Source organism: Ooceraea biroi, chromosome 10, assembly GCF_003672135.1.
Source record: "Ooceraea biroi isolate clonal line C1 chromosome 10, Obir_v5.4, whole genome shotgun sequence".
Lineage (NCBI taxonomy): Eukaryota > Metazoa > Arthropoda > Insecta > Hymenoptera > Formicidae > Ooceraea > Ooceraea biroi.
Genome location: NC_039515.1, coordinates 6,709,619 through 6,727,346, shown reverse-complemented (window position 1 = coordinate 6,727,346; position 17,728 = coordinate 6,709,619). Strand labels below are relative to the sequence as shown.

Genomic DNA, 17,728 nt, shown 5'->3' with positions numbered 1-17,728 from the left:
CGAAAAGATATTTAATTAAAATTATTTATATTTTTTAATTAAGGAAATCTCGAGATATTTACTTGATTAAACAATGTTGCTTAAAGTTCGCATAGAAAGATTCGAGTTTGCGACTCTTCATGATCTTCATCAATCAACGAGAATTCTCCTTAGGCAACATCTGTAACGCGTAAGGGTGTTTTCGCGCGTGCACGAAAGCGCATTGCGCGTTGCGTGCACAATGCAATGAGCGGACGATCGTGGCTCGTGCGGCGAATAATTGCGCGTTCCCCGCGAAAAGGACGATGACCGGCGGACGCACCAGAAGCTCCGGCGAAATAATTGCGGGCTCCTGCGACGGGACATAATCCCTCGCGCTCGACACGCGCGGGGCGACTGCCCGAAAAAGTGAGCAATTTACTCTCAGGCCGCGGAGGGGCACGTGGTGCTGATGTGCGCGTATAATTGCACCGTCGCGTTCATCGTGCGAGTGCATCAGGTCTGCATCTGCATCAGATAAGAATGCTTCGTGTCTGTATGAAGATTGTTGCACTTTTCGAACGAACATGCGCACACCTTCTGTGTACTTTGTGACGTTTTCAGGAATCTCTTTTTTCGTAAATCGCATTGAAAGTGTACAATAAATAAATGCATTGAATTAGGTTGGTACAAAAATAATTGCGGTTTCTGCTATTTAACTGGTAATTATTTAGTTTAACGGAGCAACCTCGGATGACCTTGACCTTGACATATATTGTAGAGGTCACCCTCCTGAGTGACCTTCAAAAGGTTTTAGCCGTCACTCATTGTTTATTAAAAAGTTATTAACAAAAGAAGTTTAACGATTTTGCACGAATTTTCAGCTGTCCACGCGAAGCAAGGACTTGAGTTTGACATATATTACAAAGGTCACCTTCCCGAATAACCCGCACTCAGGTTTCACCCGTCGCTCGTTGTTTGTTAAAAAGTTATTAACAAAAAAGTTTAATAAATACAGCATAATTTTACGATATCATATACGTTTACGAAAGAGTATATTTGATGGAATTTTAGCTTTAAATCAGAAATAGGTTTGGGTTAGGTTATATTTTCCGAAACTGGAGCCCCGGACACATACGCTCGTTTTCAGCCCGCTTCGCCGGAGCCGGTGTTACAGATTTCACCGTACAGATTTTGATCACCTGGTACACGGCACTGATCCTGGCGGGGGGAAGGGGCGAAGTCCCTCCCCCGCCCTCCCGCGAAGCGGGCTGAAAAACGAGCGTATAAGTGTCCGGGGCTCCAGTTTCGGAAAATATAACCTAACCTAACCTAACCAGGTTAGGTTAGGTTAGGTTAGGTTAAATCACTTTCCTTCCTTCGTTCATATTCGTCGTTTGTCTTTCAATATTCAAAATAACTACTATATTTTCGAAACTTCTTTCGTTAATAACTTTTTAATAAACAATGAGCGACGGCTAAAACCTTTTGAAGGTCACTCAGGAGGGTGACCGGGACAACATACGTCAAGGTCAAGGTCATTCGAGGTTGCTCCGTTAATCTAAATAATTACCGTAATTTTAATTATAATAATTGGCGTTGCATTCGGATGATCAACTAAGAGCGCAGCATCCACGCGCAAGACGTTTAACAGTAAATCATCTAATCGCGTACTGTTATCAGTGCAATATTAATTAACACGTCGCGCGTCATAATCATCTATCACAACTGTATTGTCGTAACTACGTCATTTTCTCAACAGCTTCCATGCTATGAAAGAAACGGTTGTTCCCCTTGTATTAACGTCGTACCTCGTCATATCGCGACACTTTATCGCGGTCTCTTATTATCGGCAGCAAATGGAGCGGATTAGGCGCGCGCGTACGGGGTATTATTAACGCGCGATTTCGCGTCGTTCCAGCGAGATAATTACGGCGTATCTCCCGAGAATCGCGCGGCACGACGTCGCGGCGTTACGTTACGTAACGCGACGTCGTGCACGGGGAGCGACCGCGCGACGTAAAGCAGCCTTCATAAATCACTAGGCGTGCACCGCCACCGAGGATTGCCACTATCGCTCGACTGCCACTCTCGCAGCAAGAAACCGCAAATAGACGATCGCGATGACGATCCCGTCGCGGTCTCTCCGCGGTAGCGGTGCATCATGCTTCGTCGGAATTCATCGGACTCGAAATCTGCGCAAAGAACTCGCCACTGCCGACCACCGACCGATCTCTTCTGCTTTTTCAGGGAAATGATCGATGTACCGGGCGACCGAAAAGTCACGCCTCTACCATTCCGACCGTGTCGAAGCGATCATAACGCAGCGCGAAACGATCGAGCACTGCAGAATGATCGTGAGCATGATCCGTATCTGGAAGCCCGAAATACGCTCGCAAGAATTTTCCAATTATCCTTTCCACGCGCGATTCGGGGATTAAATGCTGCAGATACGCACGGCGAATCGATTGGAATTTCTTAATAAGGATCGATGATAAAGAAGTTAAAAAGAAGAGAGAGAAAGAGTATCGTAAAACTAATGCTGAACGTGAGATGGAGCGATATCTGAAACGATATATAAATCCCGGAGCGAGAGAAATAAAAGTCACGTGACACCCAATCGAGGAGCATAATTTAAGAGATCTTCATGCCCAATAAATTCGTCATATTTCACCATTATCGAGATAGCTCGACAGACAATACGCTGCGGCCGTTAAGCTTCAATGTGAAATTTGCATGACAGGTTGCCGGCTGCGTGACGCAATGGCGTGTCGTCACGACGATTAATACCACTCATCTCTCGAGGAAGCTACGACCGATCGATCGATGATTTAACTTTACGGGCTCGCGTAACGCACACGTTTCTCGGTTTTGTTTTTTTTCTTATTCCCGTAGGGAACGAATTTTTTGCAGCTGCACAAGGCCGATCGCGATTAAAGAGATCGTCGGTTTCAGCAGAACGGAATGCAAAATCGTTGCACGTCACCGGCAAAACGAGTCTCCACGTAAACGCGTCGACGTTTACTCCTCGCCTTGCCGCGTTGCATACAGATGCAGTCACGGCGCGCGTTTTTACGCGCATCACGCGGATTTAACATTATTTAGAACAGCCTGGTTTCTCCACCCGCTCCACGTCTCTTTCCGCGTTAAACCTTGATGCGACTTCATTGCGCGACTCGTGGAAGGCTATGCATAAAAGATCCCTGTAACGCTTGTTAATTCTTTCGCGTTCGCAATTCTAATTTTGAAATCGGACTACTGAGACATGCATCCGCAAACATCATCGGTGATGTAAGGTATTTTCATTACTTGAGGAAAGCATCATTCAAGGTTGATTTAGAATTTTGGGAATTTTACAACTGTTCAATTTTTGTATCTCGCTTTTAAGGATTTAATATAATAAGTAAAAATTACCTAATTTAAGTTAAATTAGGTTTAGTTTTATTAAATTAGATTAAATCAGATTTTTTTCAATAAATGACGTGATCAGATTAGATCATTATATAATAAAAATTGAGTGGCATTTTCTGATATAATATTAACAAAGACTACAATGTTATATACATATTATTTTAAAGCTACTGTTACTATCGTAAACTCATGACGCAAGGTTAGCAAATAGAGTTTGAAATAGAAACGAAGAGGAATACGAGGCCAGCGATAACAATAAGTGCGACGATAATAATGATTCATTCGTGATGCTCGTAGGTTTTAATTCATGGGTCAGTACGCACATACACATGCACGCACGGCCAAAGGCCCCGAAGGCATAGATGCAGAGACGAAGAGACCCCGGGACTTGATTGAAGCCAACTGCCCAGCCAATCCCGCGGTCCCGCTTATTAAAAGTCGCGCTGTTGTTTCGTCTTTTGTCTCTCCTCTTAATACTCGGTATTAACTGACCGCCTTGAACGCGCGTCCGCCTTTGTAAGCGTCTCTGCCTTTCGTCTTCCCTTCGAGAACCATCAGCTCGCGAAGCTTCGTCTAGGATCATGATCTTTCAAGAGTGCAACATCATTAAAGTTATTTTTCAAGATAATCAATTGCCGAAAAATGGCCGCTTAAGTTAAAGAAATGCAATATTAAGATCCTCTTGAATTATATCGATCTATTCAAAGTTGCATAATTATCAGTTAATAATGCTATAATTAAATAATAATATTGGGTTGGCCAAAAAGTAATTGCGTTTTTTTCCAATAGATGGACATACATGTCTTGAAATGTAACTAACTTCATTCTAAACCGCAAATTCATTATGTAGGTTAACGACTCACGGTTCAAGCTTGTTTTAGAAAAAGAAAGTACGCGATTTCGTTAACAATTGTTTCTTTGCCGTCGATTTCAAAATGGAAAATCAAAAAGAACATTTTCCTCATATTTCGTTTTATTACTTCCGAAAAGGGAAAAACGCTGTGCAAGCTCATAAAAAGTTATCTGATGTATATGGCGAAGATGCTTTAAAGCTGCGGCAGTGTCAAAATTGGTTTACTAAATTTCGATCTGCAGATTTTAATGTGAAAGATGCACCACGCTCAGGAAGGCCAATCGAAATTGATGATGACAAAATAAAGGCACTGATCGATTCGAATCGGCGTTTAACGACACGAGAGATTGCTGAGGATCTTAACATATCGAAATCGAGTGTTGAAAACCATTTAAAACGACTTGGATACGTTAGTAAGCTCGATATTTGGGTAGCACATGAGCTGAAAGAAATTCATCTCACTAAGCGTATTGACACCTGCGATTCTCTTTTGAAACGTGAGGAAAATGATCGATTTTTGAAACGTATGATAACAGGCGACGAAAAATCGATCGTCTACAACAACGTCAAACGAAAAAGATCGTGATGAACCTGCTGAAAGCACTTGAAAAGCAGATATTCGCCAAAGAAAGATTATGCTGTCAGTCTGGTGGGACTTTAAAGGTATTGTGTATTTTGAGCTGCTTGCGAGGAATCAAACCATTAATTCAGACGTATACTGTCGTCAACCGGATAAATTAAACGATGCCATCAAACAGAAACGTCGAGAATTGGTGAATCGCAAAGGCGTTGTGTTTCGCCACGATAACGCTAGACCACGCACAAGTTTGGTCACTCGTGAAAAATTGTTGCAGCTTGGATGGGATGTGTTACCATGATGTTACCACATCCACCATATTCGCCAGACCTGGCACCATCAGATTACCATTCGTTTCGTTCTTTGCAAAACGCCTTGAATGGTAAAACCTTTACTGCTGACGAGGATATGAAATCGTTGTTGGAATAGTTTTTTGCTGAAAAAGATAAGAACTTTTTTGAGCGCGGAATCACGAAGTTGCCTGAAAAATGGCAAAAGATAATCAAACAAAATGGACAATATATTGTTTAATAAAGTTTTTGTTTCCCACGAAAAATTCGCCTTTTATTTATATAAAAAAAACGCAATTACTTTTTGGCCAACCCAATAAATTGCTAAAATAATTATTGACCGCAGGATCTCACAGGAAGCATCCTAGGCAGCGAAGAGTCGAAAGTTCAAGAATCGCGCGACCATCTACGGCAGTGGCTTTGATTAGCCCGCAGGAGAGAATGTCCCCGGGATCTTTTCTCCATTCTCGCGGAATCCACTTCCGCTAACGAAGCGGCCATTCTCGTGAAAAACGCGACAATTCCCGGTCGGAGTTTCAGTAAGGAATAATTGGCCGGTCGATTGGATGTCGAGAACAACGAGGAGAGAACACGGCGGGATCAAGGGCGAAATATCAGGACTAATATGACGATGATACCGATTTCAAGTTGAACGTAAGAAGCATGACTTGAAGGAAGCCGTGCGATCCAGACTGTCCCGCTTCGTGAGGGAAAAACATCGATAAAAGACGAGCTCTCGTACTGCACTCGTCACGAGAGGCTGCAGGATCCGGGCCAGACCCTTGGGGCCCAAAGGCGTAGGAACCCGGCGATCGATTCTTTGAGAGATTATCTTGCAGCTGCTTCTCCAAAGTCAACACGAAGCATCAGTACGTTTCTCGTTGCATGTAAATATCGAGGTGATTATCAATTAATTAGCAATATAAACAAAATAAATATGATCAAATAAATTGCGCTTTTAGGACAGGAAATTTGAATTTATCGAACGTCATCAGACAGTACAAACATAAATAAAGCGTGTTTTTTCCACTATCGAAATAATGTCTCCCATCAGATTTAATCTATTTGATTCCTGGACATTCATCACGAAATGATGTGACAAACTCATTTCGCGACTGTCGGTTTTGCTTCACGCAAATCCTCCACAAACTCGAATTGGATCATAAAGTGCAGTCGCGCGAGAGTGGAACTCGTTCAACGCTTTTTCGGAAATAAAAAGTCACGAGAACTGGTTATAAAAGTTTCGTGCGACAGCGAGAAAGACAGGGAGTATGGAAGAGAGAGAAAGAGCGAGCAAAGAGTACGCTGCTGGGGAGGACCGCGAGGATAATAATAATTGCAGTTTATGACTAGCCGCGCCAATGGAGCCCGCCGCTCTCGGCGGGTCCTGCGGATTAACGGAACTCCCACGCGCACTGTGTCTTCCGCTCCGAGTTCATGAATCGCGTGAGTCGACGTGTACCCTGGATACCTCCGACATGCTTTCCGCCCGATATTGATAGCGCATCAATAAGGATGCTCGTTACGTACGTTGACACCGAGATCTTCGCATCGACGCGGGAAGTTTGACGTTCAGGTTCGACATAATTTATGGTTTATCAATTTTAGCGGAAACTCCTGCGTCATTACAAGAATTCTGTCAATTAGTTGTTACATACTGTAAATTAATTAGAGGATCGGTATTTCGTTGCTATCTCGACGTTAGGATCCATTTACTTGGGCTTAATATAGATTCGAAGTTTGATGGGTAATATATAGATATACAGGGTGTTTCCTCTAACTGTAGCACTTAGAATATCTCTGCTTCCTTTGATGATATGAAAAAAGTCAAAGGACGAAAATTGTTCGATTCAAAGAGACTAGTACTCTGGTAAGAAAATTATTTTTTTTAATGTGACCTTTCACAAGATATCAAGGTCATGAACATTTTTTTAAATGAGATGGTATATTTTCCTTAACGAAGTGATGTAGCTTGTAAAAAAACACATTCAACCATACAGAATATGTTGACCTTCAAATGACTTTGAACCACAAAAATCACGTTTAGGAAAAGAAACTCTATTGTATGTATAACTACAAAGATATACCTTTTTTACAGATGTTCGAAATGATCACCGTTTACTTCCATACACTTTCGAATTCGATGAATAAACGATTGTTTTACGTTTTTGAGAGATTCCGGAGTAATTGCGGTGCACGCACGCTGAATTCTTTCTCGCATATCTTCAGGTGTTGTCGGAATATCGCGATAAACTTCATTTTTTAGGTGTCCCCAAAGAAAAAAATCAAGAGGCGTAAGATCTGGTGATCGAGCTGGCCAAGAAGTTCTTCCACCACGTCCAACCCAGCGATCAGGAAATGATTCGTTGAGTATGTTCCGTGCAAATGAAGTTAAAAAGGTATATCTTTGTAGTTATACAATAGAGTTTCTTTTCCTAAACGTGATTTTTGTGGTTCAAAGTCATTTGAAGGTCAACATATTCTGTATGGTTGAATGTGTTTTTTTACAAGCTACATCACTTCGTTAAGGAAAATATACCATCTCATTTAAAAAAATGTTCATGACCTTGATATCTTGTGAAAGGTCACATTAAAAAAAATAATTTTCTTACCAGAGTACTAGTCTCTTTGAATCGAACAATTTTCGTCCTTTGACTTTTTTCATATCATCAAAGGAAGCAGAGATATTCTAAGTGCTACAATTAGAGGAAACACCCTGTATATAGTTCGTGATTTAAATATCTTAGATACAGATAGCGGATGGATATTGATTACTATTTGCCGTTGGTATGCTGACCTATGGTGTGTGCGTAGTATGGGCGCGGTTAGAGATTACAAATTAATTAATGGAAATATATGCGTCGCGTGATCGGCCACGCAAAAGTGTGAAACGAGGGAGAAAAAAGGTGCCCAGATGCGCGCCAGAACTACTAATTAAGTGACAGACGGATCCGAGATTGGTCTATTACTGCATTCGAACTTTCAGACGCCAAGAAATCGTATTAAATACGCAACATTACATTTACATCTGACAGAACATAATTTTCAAAATGTATTCATGTTAAAGAAAAATTCGACTTTTTTAAATAAATTATTACATAAAATTATATAATATTCAACGTTAAGCATTTACAATACTTCATTTTACGTCTTATTATAATCAAATAATAATCTTGTGATTGAAGTTTTAATCTTATTAAAGATTAAAGAAATTAATAATCAAGAAATTATCAAAATTCATAGAAAATCTATTAAATAAAATTCCCTCTTAAATAAAACATAAAGAATATACATCGGACAAAAGCTCGCAGCCAAACGTATATGGTTCACGTACTTTTGCGATTTTACAGCTTCCGAGGCGTCTAACATACCATCGGCGACAATGCGCGAGAGCTTCTCGGAAGAGTGGCGGATTACATGGCGAGTAATGAGACGGGTGAAGGCAGGACTCTGGCATTACGTGGTTTAATTGCAAGTATGCGCGCGTTGGCAGTTGTAATAACGCAAGAAAAACGCCGTCATGCGCTGGAATCACTAATGCGATGTACATATGTATGATACAGATGTAACATGTGCGCGTACATGGGAGCAGCGGTATCTGGGCCAGCCATGGGTTCCCGTTGACTGAGCGACCACCATGGGACCCACCTTTGTCTTTAATTACGCGGCCGTAAGGGTCGATCGCGGTATCTGCATCGGGGAACGCTTCTGCGGCACATGGTCAAGGTGTGTTGTAATCATCGCGGCGCCAAAGACCGATCGGAAGTGACGTAATCATTTATAACCAAGGCGGCTCGTAAAAGCTCGCCACGTGAATCATCCGACGTTCGAGATCAACAGCGAAGCGTCTGTACGCGAGATTTACATACGGGTGGTCCTTTGAAACTACATTCCTCTTCGTGTTCCCTTCGACAAGTGGACCGGATTAAATTGGCTGTGTTTATTATTCTATGGGATAAATCCAGATTGTTTTAAATAATTAAAAATGTTACTTGAAAAGATATGGACTGATGCAACATGATATAAGATTTAAGAAATGTAATAATAATTAGAAATTTCACGTGAAAAATATTTTATTATACAATATCGCGAAGTTGAAAATTTGCGTATATTGGTTGTACTTATTAGGAGTGTGATTTAGTTTTGAGGGTTTTGCAACAGACGGCTGTAGTGTCAGTTTGTTCCAATAGCTGTTTCCGATAACTGTTCTTTCTTACAGTCTTGACATTATCCATGACATTTAGTAGCATTATAGCAATAGATGCAATAACAGTCGTGTTTATATCATCGTAAAAATGCAACTTCCGAAACAGCATTTTCGACATGCGTTGCTTTTGTTTTTTAATCAAAAGAAAACTGCGGCAGACGGTTATAGAATTCTTGTCGAAACTTGTGGTGATTCTGCCCCATCAATTAAGACGCGTGAATACTGGTTTAGACGCTTTAAAAGTGGTGATACTGATGTGAAGGACAAAGAACGCTCGGAACAACCAAGAAAGCTTGAGAATGCAGATTTGCAAGCATTATTGGACGAAAATCCAACACAATCCACTTCAGAACTTGCCAGAGCATTAAATGTTGATCGTACAACAGTTACCAAACGTTTACATGAAATGGGAAAAATTCAGAAAGAAGAGAAATGGGTTCGACATCAATTATCGGAAAGTGCCATTTGAACATTTGCATTTCGTTGATCGCCAGGCAAAAAAAGAAGAGTCCTTTGTCTCGGATTGTTACTGGGGATGAAAAGTGGATCTATTTTGATAATCCGAAACGCAGAAAATCATAGGTGGATCCAGGCGAACCATCAACATCCACTCCGAGACGCAATATTCACGGTTCAAAAGTAATGCTCTGTATTTGGTGGGATAGTGTACTATGAGCTGTTAAATCCGCACGAGACTGTCACGGCTGATCGTTATCGACACCAATTGTACAAGTCGAAGCAAGCATTGGACCAAAAACGACCACCAATTGCGAGTAAACGACGGAAAGTGATTCTTCTTCGTGACAACGCTCGACCTCACGTTGCGTTATCAGTGAAACAAGCACTATTAGAGCCTGAATGGGAAGTCTTACCGCACCCCGCGTATTCTCCATGCGATTATTATTTGTTCCGGTCGATGCAAGACGCTTTAGAGGATACACACTTTCATAATTTCGAAGAAGCGCGAAAATTCGTCGACGAATGGATCAACTGAAAAGAAGAGTCATTTTATCGTGGTGGAATCCATCTCTTGCCAGAGCATTAAATGTTGATCGTACAACAGTTACCAAACATTTACATGAAACGGGAAAAATTCAGAAAGAAGGGAAATGGGTTCGACATCAATTATCGGAAAGTGCGATTGCGAACCGGTTGAACATTTGCATTTCGTTGATCGCCAGGCAAAAAAAGAAGAGTCTTTTGTCTCGGATTGTTACTGGGGATGAAAAGTGGATCTATTTTGATAATCCGAAACGCAGAAAATCATGGGTGGATCCAGGCGAACCATCAACATCCACTCCGAGACGCAATATTCACGGTTGAAAAGTAATGCTCTGTATTTGGTGGGATAGTGTACTATGAGCTGTTAAATCCGCACGAGACTGTCACGGCTGATCGTTATCGACACCAATTGTACAAGTCGAAGCAAGCATTGGACCAAAAACGACCACCAATTGCGAGTAAACGACGGAAAGTGATTCTTCTTCGTGACAACGCTCGACCTCACGTTGCGTTATCAGTGAAACAAGCACTATTAGAGCCTGAATGGGAAGTCTTACCGCACCCCGCGTATTCTCCATGCGATTATTATTTGTTCCGGTCGATGCAAGACGCTTTAGAGGATACACACTTTCATAATTTGGAAGAAGTGCGAAAATTCGTCGACAAATGGATCGACTGAAAAGAAGAGTCGTTTTATCGTGGTGGAATCCATCTCTTGCCAGAGCATTGAATGTTGATCGTACAACAGTTACCAAACATTTACATGAAACGGGAAAAATTCAGAAAGAAGGGAAATGGGTTCGACATCAATTATCGGAAAGTGCGATTGCGAACCGGTTGAACATTTGCATTTCGTTGATCGCCAGGCAAAAAAAGAAGAGTCTTTTGTCTCGGATTGTTACTGGGGATGAAAAGTGGATCTATTTTGATAATCCGAAACGCAGAAAATCATGGGTGGATCCAGGCGAACCATCAACATCCACTCCGAGACGCAATATTCACGGTTCAAAAGTAATACTCTGTATTTGGGTGGGATAGTGTACTATGAGCTGTTAAATCCGCACGAGACTGTCACGGCTGATCGTTATCGACACCAATTGTACAAGTCGAAGCAAGCATTGGTCCAAAAACGACCACCAATTGCGAGTAAACGACGGAAAGTGATTCTTCTTCGTGACAACGCTCGACCTCACGTTGCGTTATCAGTGAAACAAGCACTATTAGAGCCTGAATGGGAAGTCTTACCGCACCCCGCGTATTCTCCATGCGATTATTATTTGTTCCGGTCGATGCAACACGCTTTAGAGGATACACACTTTCATAATTTGGAAGAAGTGCGAAAATTCGTCGACAAATGGATCGACTGAAAAGAAGAGTCGGTTTATCGTGGTGGAATCCATCTCTTGCCAGAGCATTAAATGTTGATCGTACAACAGTTACCAAACATTTACATGAAACGGGAAAAATTCAGAAAGAAGGGAAATGGGTTCCACATCAATTATCGGAAAGTGCCATTTGAACATTTTGCATTTCGTTGATCGCCAGGCAAAAAAAGAAGAGTCTTTTGTCTCGGATTGTTACTGGGGATGAAAAGTGGATCTATTTTGATAATCCGAAACGCAGAAAATCATAGGTGGATCCAGGCGAACCATCAACATCCACTCCGAGACGCAATATTCACGGTTGAAAAGTAATGCTCTGTATTTGGTGGGATAGTGTACTATGAGCTGTTAAATCCGCACGAGACTGTCACGGCTGATCGTTATCGACACCAATTGTACAAGTCGAAGCAAGCATTGGACCAAAAACGACCACCAATTGCGAGTAAACGACGGAAAGTGATTCTTCTTCGTGGCAACGCTCGACCTCACGTTGCGTTATCAGTGAAACAAACACTATTGGAGCTTGAATGGCAAGTCTTACCGCACTCCGCGTATTCTCCATGCGATTATTATTTGTTCCGGTCGATGCAAGACGCTTTAGAGGATACACACTTTCATAATTTCGAAGAAGCGCGAAAATTCGTCGACGAATGGATCAACTGAAAAGAAGAGTCATTTTATCGTGGTGGAATCCATCTGTTGCCAGAAAGATGGGAAAAAGTTATAGAAAACGAAGGAAAATATTTTGATTAAGGTATTCATTCATTATCATATTTAAATACATGCGTTTTTGAGCAAAAAGAACCCTCAAAACTAAATCACACCCCTAATAATTATGATTATCGGAAACTCTTCTGGCTTCTTAGCTCTGGCTAGTCGTAGCGATATAAACTTTTAGGTATTTAATTTCTTTTGTTTATAATCTTGTAAATTTGCGAGCAAAATTCTAGTGTGTTTAAAAATTGCTTTGAATATACATATACACATTCAAGCTTTTGTAAGAAATTTTTCAGGTAGTTCGTTAAACTGCAAAATTTTCCGGAGTTGCAAGAAGTCAAAGATAATCGAGAGGGGCAGGTGGTTAATTCAAAGGACCTTTTCAAATCGATCGCCGATTGTAAGATCAGACGACCAGACAGTAAATCTTATGCATTTGAACCCCGCGTTCACAAAAGAAGCGAGACACGATGCATGTATTGTCAGCCTCCTTCCTCCTTGCTCCTTTCGATACAAGGATCAGTGGCGACGTGCGCAGAATTCTTTCACGCTGCTTTCTTTGCCAAAGAGTGTTCCGTTCACTAATCGCTTTCGTAAATTCTCAATGGCGATTTGTCGAAAGAAACGGGGCCCCAGAATTGTAATCCTCCAGCGGGAGATCCAGCGTGGCCGAAAATACGGCCAGCCGTATTTCAGCGCCGACTTTCGGCGACAGGATCTTATTTACGGTCAAAGGATACGGTATTCCCGTGCTGAGTTGTGACTAGCAATTTTAAGGCTGCATTTAAAATAGAGCATCTGACTTTTAGATTTTGTGTAAAGATAATGCAACTTGAATAAATTTGTAATAAATAAGTCGTGCAAATTTTAAATAAAACAAAAACCGAAAGTTAGATCTCTCTTTAATATTATTTTATTTTTCTTTAATATTATATTTATTTATATTTAATTACTTTTATCTTAACCTTGTAAGTTTTGTTCTTATGATTTATGTAAATCATTCAGGGTTTGAAAAGGATGTTATTTCTCTTTCAAATACCTTGTTTAGAAATTCACTTTTGCTGTACTTTCAAGGGGATTTGTCGCGTTTACATTACGAAATCCCAAGATCTTTGAAGAACTCTACATTTTCTGAAGTATCTTGAGTTTAAAACAGAGTTTAGGATAATGTGAATCACAAATATCCAGCGTTTCTGTAGACGTCACGTAAAATAAATAAATAATGAGACTTCTAAATGACATCGTATTACCGATGCAGGAAATGTGAACTGTTTTCTCTCTCTTTCATTCTGAGTGGACTTATAATTTATAAATTTCTTCTGTTGCTAAATGAACTTAACTATATCTCAATTTATACAGTGCAGTTATGTTGCTTTCCTTTTTATCGATGCAGGAAGCATACGTAAGAGGTAATATGATGTAATTGCATATGAAGCGTAACGACGGAAGCGTATGGAAAAGACCGGCTGCCATAAATCCCGGTGATGCGATCAATCGATCGCGATCGCGTTCATCGGATACGATAAACGTTCACTCTATCGCATCGCGGTCTATCATTAGAAATTAGGCTGCGAGATTTATGATAACGGTGCGTCATAACGCGTGATACGCGACCGTAAAATATGCCCTGGTATTGAACCGAGCGGCTTTAAATTCCCATGGACGAGCCAATCATCTTCTCGGATTCCCCGAGGCTGATCGGTCGGCCTCACGGCAAGACTTTACTACCTGTTGCCCAGCTTCCGGAGTCGGAAAGCATCCATCGGCGCTACCGTCTTTAAATCCCTAATCGCGATTCCGATGCAGTTCATCGGACCTACGCGCGGCCATCGTTGGAAAAAAATTTCCATCGATACCTCTAAAAAAAACCAGATTAAAATCTCGAAATAAAAATACTCCTAAATTGGTTTCTGAATTCATCGATGTAAAGAAATCCTAAGGAATATTTTATAATATTTTATCAGGAATATTTTATTTACGTTCCTAGAGATAAAAAATAAACTTTTTTTATCAATAATTACACTGTTCAACAAAAAATCACTTTTTTTCGAACACCGGAACGAGACTAATCGTTTCTTAGTTTTTTGGATGCTGAACACGAATCACGTCACAATTTTGAGAAATTTGCACTTAAAGGTACAAAAAAGGGCTATGTTGACGAATTTCATCATATTATAGCTACAAAATGTGACGTGCTGGAGAAGTTTAATTACAATGAAAATAAAGTATGTTGTTAAGACTTTCAATCCTCAAAAGGAATTTTTGGTGTCGGTTATGGTTCATAGGATATTTATGGTTAAATATGAGGTGTATTGTTAGAGAAGTTAACTGTGACTTAGGTCATTGACAATTATCTTTCACTTATGTTCCTTTGAACTTAAGTGTTTTTTAAGTCGCTGACAAAACAATCTGGAGAATACTTACATGTTCGTGTCATTGTAAACACAATCTAAGAATAACTCACGGGTTCTCTTCTGTTAGTTCGCGTTTTGTCGCTAAGTGCCATTTATCTAATATAATTAACTTTTAAGCCGTAAAAGCAGAATGCTTCCAAGTTAAGAACATTTGTATATACTCTCGGTTTATGATTTTTAAATGCGAGTATGTATCACAGGGCAACATCTAGCGGCAAGACGCGAACTAAACTGACCCGAGTTATTTGTATTCTCATATACTCCATATATAACCATGGATATCTTATGAACCATAACCGACACCAAAAATTCCTTTTGAGGATTGAAAGTCCTAACAACATACTTTATTTTCATTCCAATTAAACTTCTCCAGCACGTCACATTTTGTAGCTATAATATGATGCAATTCGTCAAAATAGCCCTTTTTTGCATCTTTAATTGCAAATTTCTCAAAATTGTGACGCGATGGAGCAATTTGGAAACCGGATTCGTGTTCAGCATCCAAAAAACTATAAGAAACGACTAGTCTCGTCCCGGTGTTTTTTTTTGTTGAACTGTGTTATTTGTTTGATAATTATTTCTACGTAGATTCTACATCAATGATTATTTTTTCAATAAGTACTTCTCAGTAGAGAGACTCTACTCTTCTCGCATTTCATGTCGGGAATACTAATTGGAGAAGTCCACAAAAGCCGTAAAAACACCGCGTAGAAGATTTTTATCCAACGAGTTGGTCGCCTTTTTTCTCCATCGAGTAGAGAGATAAAACGCGATAGCGTTTTTGCGGGCTAAAACAGCATTTCGTCTGTTTATGGCACGATTAGCACGACGGGCAAAAAATCTCGGCGATTAGCGATGGATTACGGAGAACGGGAGGAAAGCGGCGAGAGGAGAATCGCCGGAAACGATCTGGGCCGGCGTTTCGGAACGAGCGAGCGAGCGAACGCTTTGGATTTTCTGCTTCGTCGAGCGTTCCACGGCGATTTATGTTCTACGAGCAATTAAACGTACAATTAGAGTGCGGAGTGTAGCCAAGGTGCGCGTGTGTCTGTACATCATGGCTCTCACGGGCGCCAATATGCGCCGTTGAAGAAAGGGGGATATCGGAATACGGTAGCTGTAAAGTCTAATTAGTTGGCCGAGCGTTCCAATCGATTGGTTTTTCACGGGGTACGCGATTATTTGCCCTCCCGCTGCCATTGTACCAATGTTGCACAAAGTAACAAAACAGTTGCACACTATTATATTGAAAAAGGTCATTGTAACTTTGGAGCATGGATGTTTGAGAATAAAACAGCGTTTTAAGGGGGGAGCCTGCTTTAGAACGCTGAAAATAAGGTATATTTTACGAATTGGTTTTGAAGAAACTATACAGCGGATCATTATAAAACTTTGATGCATTTATTAGTACATGTTTAAAGATAAAAAAAATAATTTTTTTATTTGAATATATCGCTTGTAGAGGTCGTCCTGCAGAAATCCTAGTGCAGCCGCGTCGCCGGCATTGCAAATTGGTGAGCATTCTCCTGCCTCCAAATTTCGTCTAAACTGAAAAATTGAAATATGTTCTCGTTATTTATGAATTCCCATCGTCGATGAACCAAAGAGAGAAGAAAAAAGTTGAAAAGTGCCAAAACGGTGGAGCTTAGAACACAAAAGTACGATTTTTAGGCAAAGTTTTTGAACTTTTTCATGCAAAAATAATTGTTTAACTTAATGTTTTTATGAATATTAAAGGTTCATCGACGATGGGAATTCATAAATAACGAGAAAATATTTCAATTTTTCAGTTTGGATGAAATTTGGAGGCGGGAGAATACTCACCAATTTACAATGCCGGCTGCACTAAGACGCCTCCAGGACGACCTCTACAGGCATATATTCAAATAAAAAAATAATTTTTTTATCTTTAAACATGTACTAATAAATGCATCAAAGTTTTATAATGATCCGCTGTATAGTTTCTCCAAAAAAATTCGTAAAATTATACCTTATTTTCAACGTTCTAAAGCAGGCTCCCCCCTTAAGGGGATGCTGGAGTTGCTAGTAAACTATTTTTTCACTATAGCGATGGTAATTGCAGTTTCGAAAATTCTCTTTATTGCTTGTGCAGTATAAAAAATCCTTTTCCACAAATGAAGTATAGATAGAAAGAAAGTCCGCTCTACAGGACTTTATATTCAAAATGGAACAAAGTTAGAAAAGACAAATTCAAGTTTTTAACTTTTTGCCATTTTGAGTATAAAGTCCTGTAGAGCGGACTTTCTTTCTATCTATACTTCATTTGTGGAAAAGGATTTTTTATTCTGCACAAGCAATAAAGAGAATTTTCGAAACTGCAATTACCATCGCTATAGTGAAAAAATAGTTCACTAGCAACTCCAGCATGCCCTTAAGGGGGGAGCCTGTTTTAGAACGCTGAAAATAAGGTATATTTTACGAATTGTTTTTGGAGAAACTATACAGCGGATCATTATAAAACTTTGATGCATTTATTAGTACATGTTTAAAGATAAAAAAATTATTTTTTTATTTGAATATATGCCTGTAGAGGTCGTCCTGGAGGCATCTTAGTGCAGCCGGCATTGTAAATTGATGAGCATTCTCCCGCCTCCAAATTTCGTCTAAACTGAAAAATTGAAATATGTTCTCGTTATTTATGAATTCCCATCGTCGATGAACCAAAGAGAGAAGAAAAAAGTTGAAAAGTGCCAAAACGGTGGAGCTTAGAACACAAAAGTACGATTTTTAGGCAAAGTTTTTGAACTTTTTCATGCAAAAATAATTGTTTAACTTAATGTTTTTATGAATATTAAAGGTTCATCGACGATGGGAATTCATAAATAACGAGAAAATATTTCAATTTTTCAGTTTGGATGAAATTTGGAGGCAGGAGAATGCTCACCAATTTACAATG

At 40.1% G+C, this 17,728-nt stretch overlaps 1 protein-coding gene across 1 annotated transcript in view; it reads right to left on the bottom strand.

Annotated features, from left to right (window-relative positions):
- LOC105282273 overlaps positions 1-17,728 on the bottom strand; it is a 67,923-nt gene that overhangs the window by 45,213 nt on the left and 4,982 nt on the right. The window lies entirely within an intron of this gene.